Raw genomic sequence first — 12,562 nt, forward strand, 5'->3', positions numbered from 1 at the left:
AGCAAGGCTTATTTGAAACAAACACAAGTATGAACCGGTGCAGCAAAACTCACATAAAAGACATATTGAAAACATTATAAGACTCTACACCATCTTCCTTGTTGTTCAAACTCAATACTAGAAATTATCTAGACCTTAGAGAAACCAAATATGCAAACCAAATTTTAGCATGCTCTATGTATTTCTTCATTAATGGGCGCAAAGCATATGATGCAAGAGCTTAATCATGAGCACAACAATTGCCAAGTATCACATTACCCAAAACATTTATAGCAATTACTACATGTATCATTTTCCAATTCCAACCATATAACAATTTAACGAAGGAGAAACTTCGCCATGAATACTATGAGTAGAAACTAAGGACATACTTGTCCATATGCTACAGCGGAGCGTGTCTCTCTCCCATAAAGTGAATGCTAGGATCCATTTTATTCAAACAAAACAAAAAAACAAACAAACCGACGCTCCAAGAAAAAGCACATAAGATGTGATGGAATAAAAATATAGTTTCAGGGGAGGAACCTGATAATGTTGTCGATGAAGAAGGGGATGCCTTGGGCATCCCCAAGCTTAGACGCTTGAGTCTTCTTGATATATGCAGGGGTGAACCACCGGGGCATCCCCAAGCTTAGAGCTTTCACTCTCCTTGATCATGTTGCATCATACTCCTCTCTTGATCCTTGAAAACTTCCTCCACACCAAACTCGAAACAACTCATTAGAGGGTTAGTGCACAATATAAATTGACATATTCAGAGGTGACACAATCATTCTTAATACTTCTGGACATTGCATAATGCTACTGGACATTAGTGGATCAAAGAAATTCATCCAACATAGCAAAAGAGGAAATGCGAAATAAAAGGCAGAATCTGTCAAAACAGAACAGTTCGTATTGACGAATTTTAAAATGGCACCAGACTTGCTCAGATGAAAATGCTCAAATTGAATGAAAGTTGCGTACATATCTGAGGATCATGCACGTAAATTGGCTTAATTTTCTGAGCTACCTACAGAGAGGCAGGTCGGAATTCGTGACAGCAAAGAAATCTGGAACTGTGCAGTAATCCAAATCTAGTACTTACTTTTCTATCAACGGCTTAACTTGGCATAACAAAACACAAAACTAAGATAAGGAGAGGTTGCTACAGTAGTAAACAACTTCCAAGACACAAAATAAAAACAAAGTACTGTAGGTAAAAACATGGGTTGTCTCCCATAAGCGCTTTTCTTTAACGCCTTTCAGCTAGGCGCAGAAAGTGTGTATCAAGTATTATCAAGAGACGAAGTGTCAACATCATAATTTGTTCTCATAATAGAATCAAAAGGGTACTTCATTCTCTTTCTAGGGAAGTGTTCCATACCTTTCTTGAGAGGAAATTGATATTTTATATTACCTTCCTTCATATCAATAATAGCACCAACAGTTCGAAGAAAAGGTCTTCCCAATATAATGGGACAAGATGCATTGCATTCAATATCCAAGACAACAAAATCAACGGGGACAAGGTTATTGTTAACGGTAATGCGGACATTATCAACTTTCCCCAAAGGTTTCTTTATAGAATGATCAGCAAGATTAACATCCAAATAACAATTTTTCAGCGGTGGCAAGTCAAGCATATCATAAATTTTCTTAGGCATAACAGAAATACTTGCACCAAGATCACATAAAGCATTACAATCAAAATCTTTAACCTTCATCTTAATGATGGGCTCCCAACCATCCTCTAGCTTTTTAGGAATAGAGGCTTCGCGCTCTAATTTCTCTTCTCTAGCTTTTATGAGAGCATTTGTAATATGATGTGTAAAAGCCAAATTTATAGCACTAGCATTAGGACTTTTAGCAAGTTTTTGCAAGAACTTTATAACTTCAGAGATGTGGCAATCATCAAAATTCAAACCATTATAATCTAAAGCAATAGGATCATCATCCCCAATGTTGGAAAAAATTTCAGCAGCTTTATCACGAAGCGATTTAATGATTTAGCGATTTCGAGCAGTTTTTCGCGCTTTGTATTAGAAGTGGAAACATTGCTAACACCAATTCTTTTATTAGTATTAGTAGGAGGTGCAGCAACATGTGTAGCATTAGCTTTACTAGTGGTGGTAATAGTCCAAACTTTAGCTACATTCTTCTCTTTAGCTAGTTTTTCATTTTCTTCTCTATCCCACCTAGCACGCAGTTCAGCCATTAATCTTATATTCTCATTAATTCTAACTTGAATGGCATTTGCTGTAGTAGTAATTTTATTATGATGATTCTCATTAGGCAAAACTTTTGATTTCAAAAGATCAACATCAGCAGCAAGACTATCGACTTTAGAAGCAAGTATATCAATTTTCCCAAGCTTTTCTTCAACAGATTTGTTAAAAGCAGTTTGTGTACTAATAAATTCTTTAAGCATGGCTTCAAGTCCAGGGGTGAACTCCTATTATTGTTGTAAGAATTCCCATAAGAATTAGCATAGCCGTTGCCATTATTATAAGGATATGGCCTATAGTTGTTACTAGAATTGTTCCGGTAAGCATTGTTGTTGAAATTATTATTTTTAATGAAGTTTACATCAACATGTTCTTCTTGTGCAACCAATGAAGCTAATGGAACATTATTAGGATCAATATTAGTCCTATCATTCACAAGCATAGACATAATAGCATCAATCTTATCACTCAAGGAAGAGGTTTCTTCGACAGAATTTACCTTCTTACCTTGTGGAGCTCTTTCCGTGTGCCATTCAGAGTAGTTGATCATCATATTATCAAGAAGCTTTGTTGCTTCACCAAGAGTGATGGACATAAAGGTACCTCCAGCAGCTGAATCCAATAAATTCCGTGAAGAAAAATTTAGTCCTGCATAGAAGGTTTGGATGATCATCCAAGTAGTCAGTCCATGGGTTGGGCAATTTTTAACCAGAGATTTCATTCTTTCCCATGCTTGAGCAACATGTTCAGTATCTAATTGTTTAAAATTCATTATGCTACTCCTCAAAGATATAATTTTAGCAGGGGGATAATATCTACCAATAAAAGCATCCTTGCATTTAGTCCATGAATCAATACTATTCTTAGGCAGAGATAGCAACCAATCTTTAGCTCTTCCTCTTAATGAGAAAGGGAACAATTTAATTTAATAATATCACCATCTACATCTTTATATTTTTGCATTTCACATAGTTCAACAAAATTATTAAGATGGGCAGCAGCATCATCAGAACTAACACCAGAAAATTGCTCTCGCATAACAAGATTCAGTAAAGCAGGTTTAATTTCAAAGAATTCTGCTGTAGTAGCAGGTGGAGCAATAGGTGTGCATAAGAAATCATTATTATTTGTGGTTGTGAAGTCACACAACTTAGTATTTTCAGAGTTGGCCATTTTAGCAACAGTAAATAAAGCAAACTAGATAAAGTAAATGCAAGTAAACTAATTTTTTTTGTGTTTTTGATATAGTAAACAAGATAGCAAATAAAGTAAAACTAGCAACTAATTTTTTTGTATTTTGATTTAGTGCAGCAAACAAAGTAGTAAATAAAACTAAGCAAGACAAAAACAAAGTAAAGAGATTGAGAAGTGGAGACTCCCCTTGCAGCGTGTCTTGATCTCCCCGGCAACGGCGCTTTAAAATGTGCTTGATGGCGTGTATTTCACACGTTCGTTGGGCAACCCCAAGAGGAAGGTATGATGCGCACAGCAGCAAGTTTTCCCTCAGAAAGAAACCAAGGTTTATCGAACCAGGAGGAGCCAAGAAGCACGTTGAAGGTTGATGGCGGCGGGATGTAGTGCGGCGCAACACCAGGGATTCCGGCGCCAACGTGGAACCTGCACAACACAACCAAAGTACTTTGCCCCAACGAAACAGTGAGGTTGTCAATCTCACCGGCTTGCTGTAACAAAGGATTAACCGTATTGTGTGGAAGATGATTGTTTGCAGAAAACAGTAGAACAGTATTGCAGTAGATTGTATTTCAGTAAAGAGAATTGGACCGGGGTCCACAGTTCACTAGAGGTGTCTCTCCCATAAGACAAACAGCATGTTGGGTGAACAAATTACAGTTGGGCAATTGACAAATAAAGAGAGCATGACCATGCACATACATATCATGATGAGTATAGTGAGATTTAATTGGGCATTACGACAAAGTACATAGACCGCCATCCAACTGCATCTATGCCTAAAAAGTCCACCTTCAGGTTATCATCCGAACCCCCTCCAGTATTAAGTTGCAAAGCAACAGACAATTGCATTAAGTATGGTGCGTAACGTAATCAACACCTACCGCCATAGACATAGCATCAAGGTTTTATCCCTCGTGGCAACAGCACAACACAACCTTAGAACTTTCTGTCACCTTTGTCCCGGTGTCAATGCAGGCATGAACCCACTATCGAGCATAAGTACTCCCTCTTGGAGTTACAAGCATCTACTTGGCCAGAGCATCTACTAGTAACGGAGAGCATGCAAGATCATAAACAACACATAAGCATAACTTTGATAATCAACATAACAAGTATTCTCTATTCATCGGATCCCAACAAACGCAATATATAGAATTACAGATAGATGATCTTGATCATGTTAGTGTTGGAGATATGCCCAAGAGGCAATAATAAATTAGTTATTGTTATATCTTAGTGTTCATGATAAATGTTTACATCCCATGCTATAATTGTATCAACCGAAACATTGGTACATGTGTGTTATGTAAACAACAAGGAGTCCCTAGTAAGCCTCTTGTGTAACTAGCTTATTGATTAATGGATGATCATGGTTTCGTGATCATGAACATTGGATGTTATTAATAACAAGGTTATGTCATTAGGTGAATGATATAATGGACACACACCCAAATGAGCGTAGCATAAGATCAAGTCATTAAGTTTCATTTGCTATAAGCTTTCGATACATAGTTGCCTAAGTCCTTCGACCATGAGATCATGTAAATCACTTACACCGGAAGGGTACTTTGATTACATCAAACGCCATTGCGTAAATGGGTGGTTATAAAGATGGGATTAAGTATTTGGAAAGTGTGAGTTGAGGCATATGGATCAATAGTGGGATTTGTCCATCCTGATGACGGATAGATATACTCTGGGCCCTCTCGGTGGAATGTCGTCTGATTAGCTTGCAAGCATATGATTGGATCATAAGAGATGACATACCACGGTACGAGTAAAGAGTACTTGTCGGTAATGAGGTTGAACAAGGTATGGAGATACCGATGATCGAACCTCGGATAAGTAAAATATCGCGAGACAAAGGGAATCGGCATCGTATGTAAATGGTTCAATCGATCACTAAGTCATCGTTGAATATGTGGGAGCCATTATGGATCTCCAGATCCCGCTATTGGTTATTGCTCGGAGAGGAGTCTCGACCATGTCTGCATAGTTCGCGAACCGTAGGGTGACGCGCTTAAGGTTCGATGTCGCATAAGTAGATTCGGAATATGAGATGGAGACCGAAGTTTGTTCGGAGTCTCGGATGGGATCCAAGACATCACGAGGAGGTCCGGAATGGTCCGGAGAATAAGATTCATATATGGGAAGTCATTTTCAGGGTTACCGGAAAAGTTCAGGATTTTTCGGTATTGTACCGGAGGTTCTAGAAGGTTCCGGAGGGTACCATAGTGGGGCCCACCTATCCCGGACGACCAACATGGACCGGAGGGGTCGCATAGGCCCACATGGGCCATGCACACCAACCCCCCCAAGGCCCATGTGGCTGTACCAAGTGGATAAGATCAAATCCCTTGAAAATAGGGACTTAACTTGGGGGGAAGTTCCCCCCCTTGTTTTGGCCGACCCAAAGGCTTGGAGGAGGGGCCAAGGCAGCCCCCCCACGCCTATATAAGAGGGAGGGGAGGGCTGGGGCGCAGCACATCATTTCCCCAAGCCCTAGCCGCCCCTCTCTCCCTCCTCCTTCTTCCTGCGCAGGCTTGGCGAAGCCCTGCAGGAATTTCTCCTCCACCTCCACCTCCACGCCGTCGTGCTGCTGGGATTCCGAGGGGATCTACCACACCTCCGCTGCCCGCTGGAACGGGGAGAGGATGGGCTTCATCGACACCGTACGCACGACCGAGTACGGAAGTGCTGCCGGATTGCAGCACTGGGGACGATCGTCTACATCAACAACGAGATCTGATCTCGTAGGCTTTGGAAATCTTCAAGGGTTAGTATCGTATCAATCTCGTTGCTCCGATCTTTTAGATTAGATCTTGGGTGTTCCATAGATTAGATCTTGGATTTATTCGTCTTGCGGTAGGAAATTTTTTTGTTTTCTATGCTACGAACCCCATCAGTGGTATCAGAGCCATGTCTATGCATAGATCTGTTGCACGAGTAGAACACAATGGTTTTGTGGGCGGTGATGCTCTTGTTGCTTTAGTTTGTGTACTTTGCATCTTGCGGGATGGTGGGATGAAGCGGCCCGGGCTAACTTTACATGACCGCGTCTCATGAGACTTGCTCCACGCTTGACATGCAACTTGTATTGCATAAGTGGCTTTGCGGGTGTCTGTCTCTCCCACCATAGTGAAGATTGCAATTTGCACTTTCTATTGTCAACACTAGTATCACCGTTGTGGTTCATGTTCATAGGTAGATTGGATCTTACTCGAAAACCCTAAACCACGTAAAATATGCAAACCAAATTAGAGGCGTCTAACTTGTTTTTGCAGGGTTTGGTGATGTGATATGGCCATGATGTGATGATGATTATATTTGATGTATGAGATGTTCATTGTTGTATTATGGCAACCGGCAGGAGCCTAATGGTTGTCTTTAATTTTTGTTAAGACCTGCGTGTCTATTCATCATGTAATAGCTTTATTTCAAGTAGTTGTTATAGTAGCTATAAGTGATGGACAACCATGAAGCGGTGCCATGGACCTTGGTGCAATGCTGGTGATGATGGAGATCATGCTCATGTGCTTTGGAGATGGAGATCAAAAGCACAAGAAGAAAGGCCATATCATATCACATATTATGAATTTCATGTGATGTTAATCCTTTATGCATCTTATCTTGCTTAGATCGCGACGGTAGCATTATAAGATGATCCCTCACATTAATATCAAGATAATAAAGTGTTCTCCCCTCGTATGCACTGTTGCTACAGTTCGTCGTCTCGAAACATCTCGTGATGATCGGATGTGATAGATTCTACGTTCACATACAACGGGTGTAAGCCATGTTGCACACGCGGAAATACTTGGGTTTGCTTGGCGAGCCTAGCATGTACAGACATGGCCTCGGGACAATGGAAACCGAAAGGTTGAACACGAGTCATATGAATGATATGATCAACATGTTGATGTTCACCATTGAAGCTACATCATCTCACGTGATGATCGGTTTTGGTGTAGTGGATTTGGATCGTGTACCACTTAACAACCATGAGGGATGTTGTATTAAGTGGGAGTTCATTAGTAATTAGATTAAAACATGAACTAATTATCATGAACATAGTCTGAATAGTATTTTGAATTAAAGTTTGTAGAATTGGCATCCGTTTTCTACCATACGCTAGTCTTGTAATTGAGATAGAAATACTGTTAAGTCTGACAAGTAACTTTACGGATTGGTACCGTAATGTTAAAGAATCAAGATATGATTAAGTCCTAATGCAAACTTTTAGTAAACCTCACATTGATGATTCAAAGAGCAATGGTTTCAATTAGTACAAAATCATCTTGTCTCCGTGAAACTTGAAGTTCAAATCCGTTTGAAAAGTAAGGAGCTGGAAATTTTGTTTTCAGAAATAAGCAAGGTATGAGATATGTGTGATATCTAAGACCCTATTGCAAGATGATAGAATATAATCTAGTGAGACTACATAAACTCATAAGTTTTATGGGAATGTACGAAGGTTGAAGACGCTAGGCGTCTCGATCCTCCAACTAGTTGGGCACTAACGATATTCACATACCCATGAAGTGATCGTCCTTAGTATGCACCGTTGCTAAGACTCGTCGTTTCGAAGCATCACGTGATGATCGGGTGTTATAGATTCTACGTGTGCATACAACGGGTGCAAGCCAGATTTGCACATGCGAATACTAAGGTTAAACTTTACGAGCCTAGCATGTACAGACATGGTCTCGGAAAGTCGTCATGATTTGATGGATAAAATTATGAGTGAAATTGTTCATCACATTAAAAGGTTACTAATAGTGAAATCTGGAACATTTGTCATGTGATGACCAACTTCAAAGTAAGAACCTCGAGGTTATTGGTATTTGGCCAATGGACCTAAAAGTTATTGAAGGTGAAGTGTTTTCTGAGAATGGGGAAAGCTAAAAGAGAAACCACAAAAGATATTTTGGCAAAAAGAAAGAAAAAGACTAGAAAGTCTAGCTCAGATGTATATAGATGATATACATGTTATGGATGTATTCCTTGTTTGGTCACATAATAGAATTCTTGGGTATTTGTACCAGATTGGTTGGTATGAGATGTCATAGAATACAACGCAATACAAGAATACGATGGCCCAAGTGACTGATAAGGAATATGGTAATAATGCACGTCTGGAACATAATAAAGTGTTATTATGTTTGTCGTTGGCATTCTACCTAGCCCTTAGAATTTATAATAAAGAACTTAATAAATTGTTATTTTGCTCTGGTCAAATGAAAACAATGAGTTGTTCAAATTATGACATTGCTCCATGTACGATGGATAAGTTATTATGAATCTTAATGGTGAAACACACATACATAACACTGACGCTAAAATGCCATAAGGCAAATAATTTGAATTCCACTCATTAGTGGAACCGCCATTTAGGTCATGTTAGAAAGGAACGCATGAAGGAACTCCATTTGAATGGAATTTTGGAGTCATATGATTTTTGAATCATTTGGCGCTTGCAAATCTCTTCTAAAAGGAAATGACTTAAATACCGTTCATAGGCCAAGAGTTGAACGGGCAACTAACTTTGTGGAAAAGTACATGATGATGTATGTGGTTTACTGGGCATAGTTGTGTGCGGGAGATTCTTTTACTTCATGAAAACTTCCAACAATGAATTGAGTATATATATGTGGATATATTCGATAAGGAAGAAGTTTGAAACATTTGAATGGATTCAGATAAATTTCAGCATGAAGTGGAAATCATCATAATAGAAAAGTCAAATATCTATGATTAGATCATGGTGGAAATATTTGAATTACGAGTTTTAGCGAACATCTAAGAGAGTTATGAAATTGTTCTACAACTCACGTTTCTTGGAGTATCATAGAGATGATGAAGTATCCGAGATACGTATCCAAACCTTGTTGGATCAAAGATGAGATAAAATATTGATGCCATTATATTTTTAAGGATTATGCTTTAGAGACTACCGCTCTTACCTTTGAATAGAGCATCATCATGATCCGTTGAAATGACACCATACAAGTTATGGCATGGGTATAAACCCTAATAGTCCTTTCTTAAAATTTTGGTATAAGTAAATGAGTTTACAACCAAAACCGGATAAATGTCTTTGTTGGTTATCCCAAGAGAATGGATTGGGAATTCTTCCCACTATGAAGTAAAAGACAAAAGTGTTTGTTAATGTTACTTGTTTATTTCCAAGAAATTGTTTTCTAGCGAAGTATTTGAGTGGGAGGACAATAGAACTTGACAAGGTTTATGAACCTGAGCATAATGATCAGAGTAGCGCAGCATCGGAAATGGTTCCGGAAGCGGCTACGACAATCATGGCTCCCATGACTACAAAGTGTTTTAGCCATGGAGATCAAAGTACATATTGAACCTTGTAGGTATGGTTTACTTTGTGATCAAATAAATGATTTGTGGACAAAGGATTGATTTTGAACAATGATAAACCAACTGCAAACAAAGAAGTTATGATGGGCCCTGACTCCGTTAAAATGGTTATGCGCCATAAAATCCAAGATAGATAAATACTTTTTGAAAGTAAATGGATCTATAAAATAGATGGACTTGAATGTAATATCCTTGAAGAAGCTTGACTTGTCAAAAGTTGTTTACGACAAAGTTCAAAGAGTTGACTGCGAAAAGATTGGATCTTCCGTAGCAATGCTTATAGTCCATGTGGATTATTCTAGTAATCGCTACATATTTCTTTTATGAGATATGCTAGTAGGATGGCAAAGTACATTACTTAACAGAAGTATGTATGAAGGATGTATACTAGATACAACCAAGAGTTTTTGCTAGTCCGTGGAATACTAGATAGGTATACGAACTTCAATTGGATGAAGTGAGTATCGCGGAGTTGGAATCTTTACCGGATGAAATAGTCAAAGAGTTTTTGATTTCATCAGAAACGATGAAGATGCTTGCATTTGCAAGAAATTAAGTGGGAGCGCTGAGACATATTTGTAATACTTTATGTAGATGACATATCGTTGATTATAAATAATGTAATTATATAATTGATTAAAAAGGTTTCATTGAGAATTAACTTCAATGAAAAGATATGGACTGAAACATATTTAGTGTCAAGATCTATGAAGATAGATTGAAACACATAATAAGTTTAAGTCAAAGTACATAGAATGGATATTGAAGTGGTTCAATATTAAGAAGGTGTTCTTTTCATGTGAAGGTTTAACAAGACTTGAGTGTATTTGACACTCGATGAGTAAAAACACATGAGTGATTTTAGATCACGAGTAATATGTACAAAGTCAGATGTCATGTGCTCTAAAGTGTTACGAGCATATACCAGAATGATTCATGTAATGATCATTGGACAACAGTAAGAATATCCCTGAGTGCTTTAGAAGAACCAAGGATATATATAGTTTTATATGGGTAATGACAAACAAATCGCTGTAAAGTGTTGCACCGATATTAGTTTGGTCACATATAAAATAAAATTTCAATCTCAATTAGGCTAAGTGTTATTTAAAAGGGTAGCACAATGAGCTAGAATATGTCTATGCTAGATTTAGATGAGTTCTAAATATTGTGACGGATTCTACAAACGAAGGCAGAGTATGTCATTGTTTTGACAGTGACTGAGGATGTTTAAGTCGAGGAGTTCTTTGAGAACTTGGTGTAGTTCCGATAGTGTCAGAACTTTGAAGCTATATTGTGTATGACAATATTAGTGACTTATTTTCAGATCGCGGAATTAAGGTTCCACCAGAGGACTAAGCATATACAATTAATGCCGACTCATTTGGAAAATGAGTGATGCGTTGAGACGCAAATGAATTGCAAAATACATACGTTTCTGAACAGTCAGATCCGTTGACTAAAACCTCTCCCGTGAGCAAAACATGATAAAGCACCAGAAGGCCAAGGTGTTATATCTTTTCAAATGTAAACTAGATTATTGACTCTAGTGCAAGTGGGAGACTGTTGGAGATATGCCCAAGAGGCAATAATAAATTAGTTATTGTTATATCTTAGTGTTCATGATAAATGTTTACATCCCATGCTATAATTGTATCAACCGAAACATTGGTACATGTGTGTTATGTAAACAACAAGGAGTCCCTAGTAAGCCTCTTGTGTAACTAGCTTATTGATTAATGGATGATCATGGTTTCGTGATCATGAACATTGTATGTTATTAATAACAAGGTTATGTCATTAGGTGAATGATATAATGGACACACACCCAAATGAGCGTAGCATAAGATCAAGTCATTAAGTTTCATTTGCTATAAGCTTTCGATACATAGTTGCCTAAGTCCTTCGACCATGAGATCATGTAAATCACTTACACCGGAAGGGTACTTTGATTACATCAAACGCCATTGCGTAAATGGGTGGTTATAAAGATGGGATTAAGTATTTGGAAAGTGTGAGTTGAGGCATATGGATCAATAGTGGGATTTGTCCATCCTGATGACGGATAGATATACTCTGGGCCCTCTCGGTGGAATGTCGTCTGATTAGCTTGCAAGCATATGATTGGATCATAAGAGATGACATACCACGGTACGAATAAAGAGTACTTGTCGGTAATGAGGTTGAACAAGGTATGGAGATACCGATGATCGAACCTCGGATAAGTAAAATATCGCGAGACAAAGGGAATCGGCATCGTATGTAAATGGTTCAATCGATCACTAAGTCATCGTTGAATATGTGGGAGCCATTATGGATCTCCAGATCCCGCTATTGGTTATTGCTCGGAGAGGAGTCTCGACCATGTCTGCATAGTTCGCGAACCGTAGGGTGACGCGCTTAAGGTTCGATGTCGCATAAGTAGATTCGGAATATGAGATGGAGACCGAAGTTTGTTGAGTCTCGGATGGGATCCAAGACATCACGAGGAGGTCCGGAATGGTCCGGAGAATAAGATTCATATATGGGAAGTCATTTTCAGGGTTACCGGAAAAGTTCAGGATTTTTCGGTATTGTACCGGAGGTTCTAGAAGGTTCCGGAGGGTACCATAGTGGGGCCCACCTATCCCGGACGACCAACATGGACCGGAGGGGTCGCATAGGCCCACATGGGCCATGCACACCAACCCCCCCAAGGCCCATGTGGCTGTACCAAGTGGATAAGATCAAATCCCTTGAAAATAGGGACTTAACTTGGGGGGAAGTTCCCCCCCTTG

Source organism: Lolium perenne, chromosome 5 (genome assembly GCF_019359855.2).
Source record: "Lolium perenne isolate Kyuss_39 chromosome 5, Kyuss_2.0, whole genome shotgun sequence".
NCBI lineage: Eukaryota > Viridiplantae > Streptophyta > Magnoliopsida > Poales > Poaceae > Lolium > Lolium perenne.